Source organism: Trichechus manatus, unplaced genomic scaffold, assembly GCF_000243295.1.
Source record: "Trichechus manatus latirostris isolate Lorelei unplaced genomic scaffold, TriManLat1.0 scaffold00050, whole genome shotgun sequence".
Taxonomy (NCBI): domain Eukaryota; kingdom Metazoa; phylum Chordata; class Mammalia; order Sirenia; family Trichechidae; genus Trichechus; species Trichechus manatus.
This window is the reverse complement of record NW_004443986.1, coordinates 1217132-1235356: the sequence shown is the minus strand read 5'-3', so window position 1 is coordinate 1235356 and position 18225 is coordinate 1217132. Positions and strand designations below refer to the sequence as shown.

Here is an 18225-nt window from a genome sequence, read left to right as displayed (position 1 = left end):
TCTGCATATTCATATGTGCCTTCCTATACATACATATGCATACATGTCTATCTGTGTAACAACACGTATTTTTTAGTTGTTATTACTGGTTTTGCAAAATTGTATAAAACATTTACAAAACCATCCCTTCTTCTTGTGTACTTCTTAGTGTCATCATTTACCTTGGTCAAGCTGTGATGATTGCATCCTTATTTGATATTGCCTTTCTCATCATCGTTGATTGATTTTTGGAAGTATACTGCCAGACTTTTCCTAGTCCATCTTAGTCTGAGGCTCCTCCGAAACCTGTTCAGCATCATTTCAACTGACTGACAGGTGGTGGCTGCACATGAGGTGTGTTGGCTGGGAATTGAACCGGGGTCTCCTGTAGGGAAGGTGAGAATTCTACCCGTGAAACACCTTTGCCCCAAGTATTTTATATAATAGTATGTTAAGATAACCAAATGAAAATAATGATAATATTATAAAATATGTGGTTATTTCATATGATGCTTTATTAGAATTTTGACATTTAAAAAATTATGGATTTTCTTTTTGTTTAGAGCATTGTATGATTTTTTTTTTTTTTAAACGTGCTATTAACCTATGATATTTTCTGTTACAATTGTAGTTATGTTGGTTTTGGTAAATTGATATTTACTGGATAATTGTTAAATGCTTTGCACATTAACTAGCCTTTGTTTAGGTAAAGGTGGTGATTTTCTAATATAAATAGATCCGGCAAAGATGTATTATTTAATCTTTTTGGGTTCCTTCCCTCTTTCTGGGTCCTTTTTTAAATTTCCAGCAGACATCTTCTTTCTGCTTTCTCATTTGTCCAATTTAATCCTTATTTGAAAGCCCTAACATCTGGGAAAATATATGGCAAATATGAAAAGTGCTCAGAGCAAGGTAGATATGATTAAAGGTATGTATTCTAAATAAAATTAAAATGAATTAAGTTTAATTTTAGCTCAGACAACTTAAAGCAGAAAGTGGATTAACAGTACTATTCAATGAAATTGTGTGTGTGTGTGTGAGAGAGAGAGAGAGAGAGAATTAGGAGGGGTTGTTCATTTCTACCCAGTGTCTGTCAGAGCAAGAATGTGATGACAAACTATTGCTAGAGAAAACTAAGTTATTATTAAGAAGAGGTATCATTTCAGTCTTTTGGAGCTTTGAGAACCCGTTTAACTTCTTGGTTCTGTTGAAAATTTCCTTATATGAGAATACAGTAGAGAAAAATGAGGGCAGAGAATGAGCAACCAATAAGGAGAGAGAGGGAGAGTCCATAGACATCAGAAACCAGTAAGTTTTACCAGAGTTTTTAGCTGACAGAGATGTTAATGCATTGAAATCACAGTGGATATTGTGTGGGGAAGCTGAGAGCCACCAAGGGATGTGTATATCAAGATACCCTACATCTAAACTGGTAAACACACTCCCTAATAACTATCTGGTTCCGCATACTTTGTATGAAATAGATGTGATTATTGACCAGCTTGCATTTTTTATTACCCAGTGAATTACTTTACACACATAGCTCAAAAAGATAATTTTCAACTGTGCCCTAGCTCATATATAAATCATTGATTACACTCACATACGGTTTCACTTTCAATATTCAACTGCCTTCTGTCTTCCTTTTCTACATCCTCTTCCATCCTCCAGTCACCTGACTCCCAGGTTACCAGTTTGGAATATAGCAATAGAGTGTGCAGCTGCTACAATTGCTAGAAGTGGGTTAGGCAGGTGGTTGCTGAACAATAACCCATCAAGGACTAAAGTTAGTAGAAGAGAGAGGGGAAGATAGGTATCAGGTTTCCTGTTAGAGGGTAAATATATCCTGAGTGGTAGTAATCACAGTGATTCAAGCTTAATGTCTCAAGAACAGCCACCCATACCTGCACAGTCTCCTCCCCTGTCTTATAACTGGACCAGCAGTTAAATAGCTGTAAGCACTGTCTCCCTGTCTCATTTTTCCCTGAGCTCCAACAGCAATAGTAGCAATAGCAGCTGTAGAAGCTGCAGCCGGAGATAGGCAGGGCTGTTGCTTGCAGCCTTGCAAATTGCCTCCCCCTCACCACACACGCTCACACACTTCCAATATCAACGCATCTTCATATAAATCAAGGATTAAGAGAGATGACAGATGACTGATGTCATGGACAACAGGTATTTAATCTCTGACAAATTCAGTTTTCTTCTGATGCTTATTGGTATTGAGAATAACAGGATCATTTGTGATACCTAGCTTCAGTGAGAAACTGGAGGTGGCCGCGGTTGAAGGGTGAGGGGCGGTAAGGTGGGAGGAGTAAAAGGTGGGGAAGGGGGGTGCCAAAGATGACTTTCAGTCTCCGAAAACCTCCGTCCTTCAGCCTCCGTGGTTTCTGAGTTGCAAATTATCAGGGTCTAGTGGTTTGCAGGCAGCCTGTGTTGTTCACTGGAAGTAGATTTCCATCTTTCAGACACTATTTAGGATGGGCCGTGTGTTCTGGAAGGGGGTGGAAGTAGGGAGGAGGAGATGCTGTGAGCAGAGTTCTTGAAGCTCCACTCCTCTGGGGAAGCCAAGCTGCGAGCCAGCCTCACTGAGCGGAGAGCGTGTGAATTGGAAGGGATCCTGAGCTGTCTGGTCCCAGTGCCTCTCCGGAAAAGCAGTTGCTCTCGCTTCAGAGATGCACCCAGTCTTCGCCTGCATCACACTGCAGTAAGTTAAACTCCACACGGATAGCAATTTGAGTGGCTTCTGGGTATGTGGTGTGGGGGAAGGGAAGCTGAGAAGAAATGGCGAGGAAAGTTAGAAAAGCCTAGCTTTCAGGAGTGAACCTTTGAATTCTTCACGAGATACTAAATCGGGTTGTCTCCCTGACTCCTGTCGTAGTTGTGCTCTAGTCGGATAACTCGCAGTTATTTGCACGGATACCTCTTGTTAGTTAGGCAAGCAGAAAGCGCCCTGTCCACTGTGATTTTATGAAGCAAAACTGGTAAATCTGTTCTAGATTTCATTGCAGGAATGGTCTCCTGAAAGTTACCAGTGAGATGGTAGCTTGTTTTCTAATTGTGTTTTCAGAAGAAAATTCATAAAGAGGCTGGCTAAGACTTTCAAATGGTCCCAGTTAATTGTTACAAGTTTCATTCCATATTTATTCCTAATCTGTAAAACAAACAAGCAAACAAATAAACAAAACACTTCTTGGATTTACCATATTAAAATAAAATGTGAAGCAGCTCCCTAGGTAACTGCTAGGCAACAGTCTAGGTGACACTGATGATACGATAAACATTCAAATACTCTTGAGTGGGTGGGACAGGGAGGGTTCCCTCAGTTTACTACAGCAATAACCTCCGCTTGCTTAATAGTCTCTTCCTTGCGATTTCAAAGCAGTGATTTTTACATAGATGACTTTATACTTAAAAACCGAGCAGATTTGTGTTTACTGGCAGAAAAATAAAGGCTTAAAAACTTTTTAAAAACTACTTCAACTGGTTGCTCAAATTGCAGATAACCAACTCTTTCAAAAGGAGGTAAAAAGAGGACAGCAGGGGCAGCCCATTGTAAAGCAAATGACCAAATAAATGGGAATGCAGGCAAAACATCAATGGTCTTTTCTAGAATGGAAACCAGAAAGAATAAATCTAGAAATGTTGGGGTATTTAACTAGATTCTCTTTCATAATGACCACACTTTTTAATGGAAAAAAAATAAGGAAAATAAAAGGAACCCCTCAAGCAGAAAGAATATAGGTTACATAAAAATGTTAGACTTGTAGAATCACTGGAGAAGTTACTGTGTTACTATATTTTCCTCAAAGAAAGATTAATGAAAAAACAGAGGTTACCAAAAGCAGAATCTAGGAATTTAAGCTGGACACTTCCATAAACCATAAATGTTATAGGATTAAAAAACAACAACAACAATGCCATTGAGTTAATTTTGACTCATAGCGACCCTATAGGACAGAGTGGAACTGCTCCATGGGTTTCCAAGGCTGTAAATCTTTACGGAAACAGACTTCCACATCGTTCTCCCATGGAGTGGCTGGTGGATTCAAACCACAGACCTTCTGGATAGCAGCCTGGTGCTTTAACTACACTGCCACCAGGGCTCCTCCCTATAGGATAAGGGGGTATCAAAACTTATGAAATAACTATCACAAATGCAAAGTAATTCTGAAATCTTCCATCTTTAAAAAAGAGGAAACAAGGACTACTTTTCTATTATTTCAGTTTTAAACTGTATTATTCTTTTTATAATCCACCTAAACTTTATTTTTATATTAAAAATAAAATATGCCCAGAATGTAACTTGAATTAATTTGCTGAATTTGCTGCTCATTTTGGGACTCTCTGGATATAAAGGCTGGGTTCATAGTTTTGGCATCGTCAGAGTACCCAGGTTGTTATAGGCAACCCATTCTGCACACATATAATTTCTCTGTGTACAACATCTACATGTGACTTTGTGAATCACTGAGTAAAATATAATCCAGGGGAAATATTTTTATAATATTACACATGTAAGCGTGGTTCAAAATTTTCGATAGCAATAAAGAAGAAAAGGAAACATCTATAAGAATATGGTTGGAGTGAGTTTGCATGCAGTCCTGTGATACTCTAAAATAGACCTTTGCCTGAACGTTAGGTATTTAGCTAAAGAGAAGGGAAATCAGGCTGATTAGTACTGATGCAGAGATGTTAAAATTTCTTTAAAGATAGAAACTTAGGTAGGTGGAGTTGAGTTGTGGCAATACTTGTGCTTCATATTTTGGTTGTCCTACTGGTAGACAAACCTCATGTCATGTCTGGGAAGATGATTGTTAAAACCACTTTTGAAATAAAACAATTATTTTTAGGTTAAAGCCATTGGTAAAATATTCTGGGACAGTGAACTAAGCTAAGCAAGTATCCTATGACTCATGCTTTTCCTTGCACAGTATTGAAAGAAGGAAGGGTTGTAGCCAGACGAACCAGACAAAGAGATGGCTGATTGTCCCTCAATCTAATTCTGCCCCACTAATAATGACTATGATGTGATATATAGGCTTGAAATGACATTTTAAGAGTTTTCTTTTCCTGGACACTTCTCCTGGCTGGCCTCAGGACCAGAACATTATTTATACATGCATAGTACTGTTGTAGTATTTTTATGAGTAATACCTCTAGCCTAGCAGTATCTTTCCAGAGCAATCTACAGGCAAAATTGTGAAGAAGCCTCTCCCTGTTGTCCTCCCTATTTGTGGCATTTTCTCTCTTGTAAAGCACCAATACAAAATCTGACCTCAGGTAAGAGCCCACTACTTGTTCACTCTTCAGTACTGACTACAAAGAGTGTTCAACTCATTGATAACTCCCAGGATTGTCTGCATGTATTGTTTACTTACCACACAGTGAATGAGTAGTTGCCAGTTATTACAAGTGTAGTAAAGGCAGGCACTGGGTCAAGCACTTTGAATGTGTCTTCTCATTTATGGCATAACATCTACAGGAGGAAGAGGGTTTTATCTCCCATTTTCAAGAAACCCAGTCCCAGGGGGAATAAGTAAATTTATTAAAGCAAATGTTTAGTAAATGTGGAGTTAGGATTAGCTCTTAGGTTTGACTAACTCTCCTAATTACTTGACCACTTCGTTTTATTGAAATGGTACTCTACTGTGGATTGTATGGGGCAAGCTTATTGTTTTGTAGATGGAGTGGATGGAGAGTGCTTGAAAAATCATACCAGTCAAGAGAGAACTCCCTTCTGTGGTGATACTCGAGATCGTATCTACTTGAGGAACCTAAGCTGACTCCAGATCCACACTTGGCATACTCGTGATTCTAATAGCAGGGTTCTGCTCTGGCTCCATGAAGAAGAGTAGGAATGAAACTGGGAATCGCCTTTGCCAGGAAGTAAGATGATAGAATTAAACCAGAGGAGAGGAGTGGCAAGCTCCAAAAACCAAGACAGATAAAAGGAAAATAAGGGGATTACATGGTGGGAGATTGGTATAAGAACTTGTCCAGATTATGTGTCCTGAGGGACTTTTTAAAAAACTAACTCTTTGGGATGTGTGTTCGGTAGAGGTTTTTAAATTCACAGATAAAGCAGACTCAGAGCATCTCTTTAATAGCTGTATGATCTGATTATAAAAAATAGATTAGACTTGTTGTCAGATAATCTCCTTTACATACATTTTTTTAAGACAAAAAAAAAAAAAATGATTCAAAGGAAAATGGGATAGAAAGGCCAGATGATGAGCAAAGAGGTGAAACAGTGCATGGAAATGTCACTAGTTCTTGTATAATCATTTTTTGAAAATTTGCCGGGAAGTTAAAGGCCATCCTTAACTAGTGAGGATCAAAACAAAATGGTTCATTTAGGTAAAATTTGAAGTGTTATAAAGGCTAACATGATTACTCTCACTTGTCTTCTTATCACAGAAGACAAACATTAACAGAGAATAAAATGAAAATGTTATGGGCATAGAGCCAAACAATATTTTTGGATTGGTCTTTCTCAGCATGCTATATTTAAACAGCTGAATTTTTTAAAACTATTATCTGAGTCAACAATTTGAAATGAAGAATCTGCCTCTTAATAAGAAATCTGTGTTGCACTGTAAATCTGAAACTCGCTGTTCTTGACTCAGTTATTTTTTATTGGAAATATGCCAGTCTCTACAACTCCAAGGAGCACAAAAGCTGTTACTTCCAAATCAAAGAATAAATAAATATACGCCATAAGCAAAGTTGATACTTCTGAGCCATCGTCAGATGGGTATATAGTGATGAAGCTTTGTAAGTCCACTCACATTGTTGGCGCTGATTCTTTCTGTTGCCATTTGTGACACTGGAAGTTGGGATTAGGAATAGCGTTAGATTAGGGATTGATTGTTAAATGTGGTGCTCACGTATAAAATTGGTCCTCCTGCCCATTGGCTCTTTTCATCTCTCAGCTTAAAAATACTGACAGAAACTTTTATTGAGTGCTTACTACATGCCAGTTGCTATAAGAAGAATTTGGATAAATTAGCACATTTAATCTTGACAATACCCCTATCAGGCAATCCTATTATCCTCATCTCCAATTTAGAAGAGAGTAAACTGAGGCAGGAGGAGCTAACTGACATGCCCAGACTTACAAACTAGTAGGAATAGAACAATGGTTTGAACCCACACAATCTGATTTCCAGAGCCCATGCTTTTAACCAAAAGGCACTAAGATCACTATTAACTACCAGTGGCTTCCAACTCTCAGCAGTTCATTGCTATTTCACACCTCCTGCTAACCAAAAGGTCAGCAGTTTGAATCCACCAGGTGCTCCTTGGAAACCCTGTGGGGCAGTTCTGCTCTGTCAAATAGGGTCACTATGAGTCAGAATTGACTCAATGGCAGTGGGTTTGTTTTTTTTGGACTTGTCTCTTCTAACACCTGCCTCTCCGTAATATTTTTCCTGACATCCAGATTCTTCTGTCCTCACTCCACTGTAATGTTTTTCACCTGATTATTCATCTTTATCCCTCACGCTTTTACTCTGGCATTATGTATTTTGGGGATCCTATTTAGATCCTAACCACTGTCCTCTGTAGTTCCACTGAAACTTGTGCTTGTCCTTATTACTGACTGTGTCATAGAGGGTTGAAATGATCTGTTTTCTACATTGAGGACAGAGATCAAGCCTTATTTGTCTTTGGAACTTTAGTGTTCAGCATAGAGTCTAATAAAATGTTGGAAGCTCAATCAGCAGTTCCTTTAATGGATTGAATTCAAGGCTCTAATTCAAACCCCTGAAGAGATAGGTAGCCTCAACTCTTTAATATTTAGCCTTTATCACTTCACCAGAGAATGGTCTTTCAAATGCAAGTTGTAAGGACTGAACCAGAGAATATATTTTAATAAGTATAACTCATGATTAGAATAAAATTATTCAAAATACTTTTACTACTTTCTGTGGTATTACATTTAAGAATATTAACAAAACCTGTTGCCATAGAGTCAATTCCTACTCATGATGACCCGTGTGCATCAGAGTAAAACTGCACTCCATTGAGTTTTCAATTGCTATGCTCTTATGTAAGTAGATCACAAGGCCTTTCTTCCACTGTGCTGCTGGGTGGATTTGAACTGCCAACCTTTCTGTTAGTAGCCAAAGGCAAACCATTTGCTCCACTCAGGTACCTTATAGGGAACTAATTTTTGGAATATGTTGGATAACATTTATTTGCAGATCACAAAATTAAAAATTTTAATGATACCTAATTTCCAGTTACAAGTTACTAATGTATCATTTGCCGGGGGGAATAAAAACCAAATTTTAGAATAAGCGGTTAACCAAAGATTTTTTGTTCTTGTGGGGCAATAGAATTAAGTTAAAAAATTGGGCATTTAAAATTATTTCTCAAATTCTTGTCTCCTTTGTGAAAAAAAAATAAAAACCTTAGAAGATTTTTATTCTGCCATAGTTGACAAATAGTCATATATGTGAGGAGACATTTGATACTTGAGTACCACTGGAAAAAAATAAAGCGATTGATAATGGTGGGAAAAATCAATCCCCAATCCCCCCTCTCTCAAAGAAGCATTTTCAGTTTATGTGATAATTTGGATTCTACTTATTAATGATTTTATGAATTTATTTCATTATGTAATATAATGTAAACTGGACAGCACATATGACTTTCTAATTACAATATTTTTTTAAATTGCCATCTTAGGTCAAATTAATCTATTTTATTCTCTTTCTAATCTACATGGATCAGTTATTAAATAAGCAAGTATAAGCAAGGGACAGATGGGATGAGAAGTGTGGTAGCTATTTAAAATTTCCTTGGAGCTCCATTAGCAGTAATCTCAGGAGGAAGTTTCCCCAGTGTGGCAGCTGGGCCTTCCTTTTTAATATACTTTTTTTTTTCCTTTAAAGAATCCCAGTGTATATCATATTTTGATTCTTCATGAGGAGATGAGTTGTGATTTGTGATTGAGGGTGTGGAGAAGCAGACTCCACGAATAAGTTCTCAGTATGCAAAGATGCTTATTTGAATTTCATCATTCTTTTCCTGGGCACTGTGGTATAGGGTTAAGAATTTAATCTCATGCAGATTACCTGGGCTGAATCCTTACTACCTGGGTGACCTTGAGCAAGTAACTTAAATTCTATGCTTTAGCTTTCTTGATGTAAAACAGGAATAATAAAAACAATGATATATGAGTCTACTTCATAGAATTAAATAATTTAATTATGTACACAGGGACTTAGAACCAAATGCACAAAATAAACACTCAGAAACATTAGCTATTTCTTATTATTTCCTATTTACTTGAAATGTTGTCTCAGATAGACAGCAGAGGATCAATAGTAAAGAAAATATCTTGAAATTTAAATGTAAAAAAAAATCCTTATTTTAATGTTACATCAGTAAAAATATTTAATGAAGCTCATAAAATATATTAAATGTTAATATAAACGCCCTCTTTTTGGGGTCTTCTTTATTTATTTTGACTTTTATTTACAAAATGGAGTGATTATTAACATAGATAAGTTAGATAACACCTGTAAATCATGCCAGAGAGTGGCTGACATAGAATCAATCAACATTTTAATTCCTTTCCCTTTACCTAAAGCCATGAAGAATCTTTCATTTTTACCCCTCTGATATTCTTAAAACATAGTCATAGCTGTCATCCATTTAATATAAAAAATTATATTTTGTTTTACTCTATATTGACTACTCTAGCACCCATACCGTAGCATACTGGGAAAACATGACCTCTTATGTGAGGAAAACTATAACTACCTAGATCAAATCCCTATGAATTATATGAAATTGGAAGGAGGAAGAAATAGAGGCACTGTGGAAACACATTACAGGATCCTTGACCTGAAAACAGAACTTCAAGCAGAAAAGATGCATTTGTAGTTTATTCAGCAATTTGTTTTGCTGAGACAGTGACTGTAAGGAAGTGTTTCTGCTTGGGCTTTTGACCAAGGAATCACTCTACTTATTCCTTAATGAAAAGAAATAGGAACTAAGAAGTTCTCCCTTGCCATGCCTTTCTTGGGGTGTATTTTGGAGGCTGTAAAGAGCACTCAGCTACTTCTGGGAAGTTTAAGATTCATATAAGTAGATGAAGATATTAAAACTATCACTTTAAGAAATAGAACTACTAACACCATGACCCTATTTCATCCTTCAGTCGTTGATGGGCTATTGTATGCCAGGCAGTGTGCCAGGCTCTGGGAAGAAAGAGTAACAATAACAAGCAAATCCTTACACTAGCAAAGTTACACTTTGGTGAAAGCCAGAAGCAAACACACTTAAACAAGGAAACAACTACATGCTTTACTGTTATTTTTGTTATAGTAAGTGCTATGAAAGAACCATAGAGTTGAGATAGAGAGGAACAGAAGATGCTATTTACTTGGGAATAAGCTAGTTTTAAGACTCATAAGAATCCAACCCCTCCCCTGCAACACACACACACACGCACACACACACTATATTTTCAAATACATGACCATGGCAGAATTGTTTCTTGCTTTCTTCATTGTAGGACAGGTCTCTCCTGTTGACAGTGACTATAAGAAGATCATACACCTGAAGTAAATCCACAAGACCAAGACAGATGAACTCATGGTGAATTAGAATTTTAGAATTATTGAGTGAAACGTTTTCATTCAGTCAAAAACATTACTCCCACATCGCTTTTACCTTTACTTTTATATTATAGGGTTATTCAGCTTGAGGAAGCTTTTAAAGATTAGAAAAATGCAAGCACTTAATGTTGCTTACTAATTTCTCCTGCCTGTCATTTTGGGCTGCGCATAAACAACTTGTAACTTCCCCGCACTTGTCCCAAATTACTAGAATAGAGAAAGAACATACAAGCTGATGAGTCACTTAGCTGTCGTGTTGTTCTTAGTAAGAGTTCTGATTACCAGGATGAGTGCTCTATTGTTTCATGATGTTGTTTGCCACGGCATATGTCAGAACTTTTATTTGGCAAGTAGAGTTTCCTTCCTTGTCACATGTTGAAAAAGCATAGCATAAAAGCCATTCAGTGGAGGACTATTGCTTTGTTTCATTCCATGGTTTTGAATGTATTCTATCCAGACTCTACTATACAACATATTCTGAAAGCTAAGTACTATGATTTTTGAGCTTCATGTGGAAATTTTTGTTTTGGAGGTATCAAAGGTTTTATCATTCCAGCTACCTGAATAATTGCTTGGTGGTATATTAGGTGCTTGGTAACTATATTATCTTTACAAGAGGACTTAAAAACAAAAACAAAAAACAGCATCTTGATTGTGGATATAATAGTACTGCTATTCTTCATGGTTAGGGAAAGTACTTTAATTCCTGAAATTAGTAATTTGTAAAAAAAGAAAATAAAAATCTTTAAATTTGATATATATGGCAATAGTATGGTTGTGCTATAGTGATCAAAATTATCCTCCACTAAGATGCATCAAAGTTAAATTGAAGAAGTTAGCAACTTGCATCTTACCTTCTGAGAATATCTTGGACAAAAGAGAATGTGTCATAACTTCTAATTCTTTAACATTTGTTTTGCTGCTGCTAATGAGTTAAAGTCCAGGCTGTTAAGGGAAAAGAAAAAATTTAAGAATGCTAATATGTTACCATGTTAAAAAATATTAGAAGAAGAAAGAGAAATAAACCTTTCCTTATTTAAACATTAAACAAAGTTAAATTGCTTTCTTTTTTACTTCAGGAATGTTTATAGTCCTTTAGGTGCAATTGTGTGTTGGTATTCCTTAAAGCGGAATTTAGAACAAACTTCTCTGACTTGAACCACAGAACCTTTCCCTCTGGGGCACCTATTAATATCTCCTCAGAGGACAGTTGAGGAAGTGCTGGCCTATTGGCATTCAACTATTAATTTTAAAATATTGAGCACTTACCATCTGTCGTGGATTGAATTGTGTCCCCCCAAAATATCTGTCAGCTTGGCTAGGTCATGATTCCCAGCATTGTGTGATTGTCCACCATTTTGTCATCTGATGTGATTTTCCTATGTGTTGTAAATCCTATCTCTGTGATGTCAGAAACCTGGTGATGTTGTGGTTAAGAGCTACGGCTGCTACCCAAAAGGTTAGAAGTTTGAATCTACCAGGTGCTCCTTGGAAACTCTACCAGGCAGTTCTACTCTGTCCTGCAGGGTCGCTATGAGTCAGAATTGACTCAAAGGCAACGGGTTTGGTTTTGAGTTTTTATGATGTTGATGAGATGGGATTAGCGGCAGTTATGTTAATGAGGCAGGACTCAATCTACAAGATTGGATTGTGTCTTGAGCCACTCTCATTTGAGATATAAAAGAGAGAAGCCAGCAGAGAGGCATGGAGACCTCATAACACCAAGAAAACAATGCCGGGAGCAGAGCACATCCTTTGGACCTGAGGTTCCTGTGCAGAAAAGCTCCTAGACCAAGGGAAGATTGATGACAAGGACCTTCCTCCAGAACCGACAGAGAGAGAAAGCCTTCCCCTAGAGCTGGCACCCTGAATTTGGACTTCTGGCCTCTTAGACTGTAGGAATAAATTTCTCTTTGTTAAAACCATGCACTTGTGGTATTTCTGTTATAGCAGCAGTAGATAGTTAAGACACCATCAAATGCCCTAGTTGATGCTGGTTGGAAAATGAATAGAACCTGGTCTTGACATTGAGGAGATTCTGAATTGGGTGTTGGAGGAAGATACATAGAAAGAGAAATTATAATCTCAAGACCTATGGGCAGTGATAGAGGCTAGCACATGTTGCTATAGAAGATGAGGGGAGCAAGAGACTAAGGAATTTATCACATATAATTTGGAACTTGAGTTGGGTCTTTCGGGAAGAATAGCTATTTACTCAAAAAAAGAAAGGACGATAAAAGTACTTACAAATGTATGTCTAGAGATCATTACTGTACTACCCTCATGTGAAAACCAGTACTCCTTTCATTAATCCAAGCATTACTCTTGAGTAAACAACTGAGTATGCGAGTAAGAGATGAGAGCAGCAAAGTGGGAAGAAGATACATAAATTTCATGGTATCAGTGCTAAGTGAAGTGTTTGGAGTAGATAAGAGTCTCTGGGAAAAGAAAGTAAAGCAAGAAAGAAGATAATTCTAAGAAAAAATCTGACTAATTCTAATATTTTTAGAATATACTGGAGTAGATTAGATTGCAGAGAATGAAAATGAGTTGTCATAGGTGAAGAGAAACAACAACAACAGAACTATGTGGCATTCCAAGGGCCAGGGAAGAACACTGTATAAGACGGACAAAGTAACCACCACTGTCAACTGTCGTTGAGTTTAAAAAAGCATTACATTACATATCCATTGGATTTGAACCCACAGAAATCACTGATGATTTTAGCTAAAACTATACTTCTGGAGTGATGAGGATGAAACCTAAATGAGAAAGTGTTAAGGTGTGAGAAGTAGCTTGGGAAATGTGGACAGAGCTATTCATTTAAAAATTTTGTTCATGAAGGTTAGAAGGAAGGTAGAGTTATTTCTGGGGGATAATAGAGGTTTGAGAGAAAGTTTTCTTTTTTTAAAATGGGAGTGTTTTGAGCATGTTAAATATCTATGAGAAGTTATAAGAGAGTGATTAAAAAATAGAAGAGAAAAGGAATGTCTGATGGATACCTAAGAATGGAGGATTGGATAGGATACAAGACACATGGGGGATGGGTTGACTTTGACAGGGTGGGACACCCCGTATAAAGAAAGAGGAGAGAAGGAAGGAGAGAAATGAGCAATCTACCCCTCAGTATCATCTATAGTCTTCTTTATTTGTTGTTGTTGTTGTTAGGTGCCTTTGAGTCAATTTCGGCTCATAGTGACCTCATGTGACAGAGTAGAACTGTCCCATAGAGTTTTTTTGGCTGTAATCTTTATGGAAGCAGATCACCAGGTCTTTATCCTGCAAGACCATTGGGTGGGTTTGAACTGACAACCTTTCAGTTAGTAGCCAAATGCTTAACCATTTGACCCAGCAGGGCTCCTTTTGGTCTTCTTTATTACTCCTTCAGATTTAGAAATCTTGATAAGAATTTTCCTTTCATGTATATTTCCTGTCCTTATTTTGACTGGTTAAAGTATATATGTTGGGATTTCAGTTGATGCCTGTGGTTGAAATTCCTGAACCACCTTACCTGCATTGACATTCCACTCTAGTCCATATTAACCATTGGTGAATGACTCCATTGTGGATCTTGTTATTACCTGGAAATGCTCACTTTTGAAATCCTGAAATTCGACACAACACTTATATTTTTCTCTCTCCCTCCCACAAACCTTTAGTATCTTGACACACCTTATTTCCTCCAAATGAACCTTTTCTCACTCTGCCCCGACCCCTTCCCACTAATGCTTCCTATTCAGGTAAGACCTAATACACAACTTACAAAACTCTCTTACCCAAATCTTCGTTTCCATGCACTCTTTTCCTTCCGTTTTACATCTGGCAAAATCCTCACCATTTCTCAGGTAAGCAATCTGGCTTTGCTTTTTCACTTGAGCTGCTGAGTGCTAGTGAAAATCACAAAGCCATGAAAACTGATGCTATAATAAATTCGTGATCTCCCATCTCAGCACGACCCTGGTAATTTTTCTAAATGCCTGTGTTTTGTTTCCCTTTCTGTTCTCCACGGTAACCTTCTCAAAGCCCCGCCACACATACCCATCATATTTTCTTAAGAAAATAGAGATTTAAGAATCTTCAACTTCTCTTTTTTCATCAATTTTTATTTGTTGTATTGACACAAACATTTAAATTAAATTCAAATTTTAATAAAAAAATATTAACATCTACAACTATTTAAATCCTATCCTCCATCCTCCCACCCCCATCTCTGTATTCCTTGCTTTTAGGCCAAGTTTCATAACATGTACCATCTTTATCTCTTCAAGAATGCCTACTGCTACTCTCTTTTCTTGCAATCCAATGTTCCTTTGACAATTAAAAGAAAAAGTTGTCATCAAGTCAATACCATGACCAAGTATGGACAGAGTAGAACTGCCCCATAGGGTTTCCAAGGAGTGGCTGGTGGATTCAAACTGCCAACCTGTTGGTGAGCAGCTGAGCTCTTAACCACTGGCAATAAGCTATGTAAAGTTCCCCTTCTGTCAATGCTACTTCCTCACCTTACTTACACTCTTACTGTTTCTCTGGTTCGTTGTTTTTCCCAGTGCTTAGAACTACCTAACAAAGACCAGGTACCTAAAAAAAACGATGAGTAAATAAGTGAACTGTAAAAATTCCCCTTTCTTGATTGGGGATGATGGATTGTCTCATAAAAGCATCTTCCTGGTCAACAATGTTTTTATCCTTTAATGTACTCTGCTAGAGAAATAAGTGACCATCTCCTTTCTGTGAAATGTAATGTTTCTGAACTTCTTTCTGTTTTTTAGTATAGTTTATACTGATTGAGAATAAGTACAGAATCCTTTAGCATATGTTCTCCCCTGGTACTTAACAGTAATAAATATATTTACTCATTCTAAAGATAAGTATCAATTAGGTTATTCTCTTTTGAGAAAATGACATTCTTCTTAATTGACCAAGTGTAGTAATTGGAGCTTCATTTCTTCAATTTTAGCAACTTAAATTAGATATAGACATTTGTTTTATTTGTGGCATATCCTGTGAAGTAATTATTGGCGTTCAGATCATGAACCTGGATAGAAGAAGTGGAAGGATCAGGATTATTTTCAGTATTTGACAAGAACAAGCATGGAAATTTTGAAGCTCATAGGAAGTAAACAGAAGGCTAAGAGCTCACTTATGTGGAAAGAATACAAGATTACCTGGTCTACTTTCCCCAATGCTGTTTGACTTTCTCAGAGTCTCATTTAAAATGATGATGTACCAACGGCAACATAAAAAAAAAATTTTTTTCTCAGTCACATCAAATACTGCAAGAATTGTGAAAAATAATGCTTATAGAAACTTTTAATCATAATTCCCATTTTGATTAAGGAATGGGTGGTCACTTGTTCAGGTTCTTGCTTTCCCATAGCTCTGTCCTCCGTCCATTCTTTCCATGTAAGCAAACGTCACCTAATGAGAGAAATAAGGCCATTTGCAGGTGGGAATCATGATTTATATCAAACCTTGACTTCAGATGGATGCATCTATTCGAGTACATGAATCTACTTTGAGAGCGTGCATTTTTTTGTTTATCTGCAGCTTCACAAATCATACAGTGAGGTATTCCATGCAGTAGCCTTTGAATTTCTAATATTTCTTTTCTATGTATTTTTATCTAAACAATATAAATCAGGTTATCTGTGACCTAAAAAAAACGTACACTCAGTCATTTTGCCTGGAACGCAATATTGTATATGCCCTCCTTAGTTTTGTCTGTGGAATTTTTAAAAGTATAACTTCACGAAATAAAAACTATGTGGAATAAGTTTAGAAGAAGACTTTCAGATTGAGAGTTTCCATTAGATTTTATAATTAGGTAAATTCTAATAAACTCGTGTATTTTAAATTCATTTGTCAAAATTTTCCCTTTAGTAATGGTTTTAGACATCAATGAAACAGATTTATATATTTCTGTATGAGATTGTTTTAGTTATCTAGTGCTGCTATAACAGAAATGCCACAAGTGGATGACTTTAACAAACTGAAATTTATTCTCTCACGCTTTAGGAGGCTAGAAGTCCAAATTCAGGGTGCCAGCTCCAGGGGAAAGCTTTCTCTCTCTGTCAGCTCTGAGGAAGGTTCCAGAGGTCATCAATCTTTCCCTGATCTAGAAGCTTCTCAGCACAGGGACCCCAGATTCAAACGATGCACTCCACCTCTGGCTCTTTTTGCTTGGTAGCAATGAGGTCCCTCTCCTTTTTGCTAGCTTTTCTGTTTTATACCTCAGAAGAGAAGGACTCAAGATACAGTCTAATCCTATAGATTCTGTCCTGCCTCATTAACATAACTGCCTCTAATCCTGCCTCATTAACGTTATAGAGGTTAGGATTTACAACACATAGGATAATTCCATCATATCATAAAATGGTGGACAACCACACAATACTGGGAATAATGGTCTAGCCAAGTTGACATGCATTTCTGGGGGACATAATTCAATCCATAACAGATATTTGTCCCAGACAGAACTGGAAAAAAATTGGAAAACTAATTTTAAACTTGGAAAAATTATTTTCTTGGTAGGTCTAAGTTGAAAATAGGGCCTACTTTGATCTGGTCAAATTTCCCTCTGTCTAATGTCCAGATTCTACTAATTCCACAATTTTTGTTTGTGTAGTGTTTAGAATGGAATTCCATTTCTTTAGGAGTTTTTCTTTTCAGTTTCTACTTTAGATGGCCAAAATTTTTGGTTGTTGTTGTTGTGTGCTGTAGAAATAATTCCTATGCATAGTGATCCTATAGGACAGAATAGAACTGCCCCCATAGGGTTTCTTAGGTTAAAATATTTACAGGAGTAGATTTCCAGGTGTTTTCTCCTGTGGAGTGGCTAGTGGGTTTGAACCACCAACCTTTTGGTTAGCAGCCAAGCACTTAACCATGGCGCCACCAGGGCTCTCTTAGATTTTAGGTATATACTATTGAATTTATTCCAATGGACACTTGTTCTTTCTGATATACAATTAGCAAAATATTGGCCACGTGTTATTACCCAAGAAATGTTTATTCTCTGTTTCCTAAACAGAGCACTGTGAGTGATCTTTCTCAACCATCTCCTTTGGGATAGAGGTGGTTTTCTAATTGGAGTTTATGGTAGTGCATGGTCAGGCTTATTGTATTGAAAGTATGGTTTGGTTGAGGAAGCGCTAAGTAATAGAACACAGGTGTATATATTTGTAATATAGCAAGAATTTCACTAAAGTGAAGAGATCTGGCTCTTGAGTGCTGACATAGCTCACCACGCAGAGTGTTTTAAAGACCGAAATTTCACGTTCGATACTTTGGTGACTGAGAAAATTCTTCCCTACATATGGGATGCTGTAGGACCTAACTTTGGGGCCTTTGCCCCTGTGAGGAAGAAAATAAAGCCTCGAGGAGCGTTTACTCACTTGCATTCTTAATCCTGTATTTATCCTTTGCAAGAATTGTTTGCTAGTATAACAATAAATTGAAATGAAGGCCAAACTTAGCTGAATTACAGACTTCATTCTTGCCAGTGCTAGAACCGGAACAAACTACTTTGTTCTGACCATTTTCCAAAACCAGAAACCACACCAGTTACTGTCAAGTTGATTCCTACTCATTACGACCCTGTGTGTGTCAGAGT

The 18225-nt window shown here is 37.1% G+C and overlaps 1 protein-coding gene across 1 annotated transcript in view; it reads left to right on the top strand.

Annotated features, from left to right (window-relative positions):
* Window positions 1–2376: 2376 nt before the first annotated feature.
* The window catches only part of DGKB (diacylglycerol kinase beta), a 782610-nt gene continuing 766761 nt past the window's right edge, over window positions 2377–18225 (top strand). The window contains exon 1 of the mRNA XM_004377415.2: window positions 2377–2686. The gene's annotated coding sequence lies outside the window, so the exon portion shown is untranslated. The remainder of the gene's footprint in view (window positions 2687–18225) is intronic.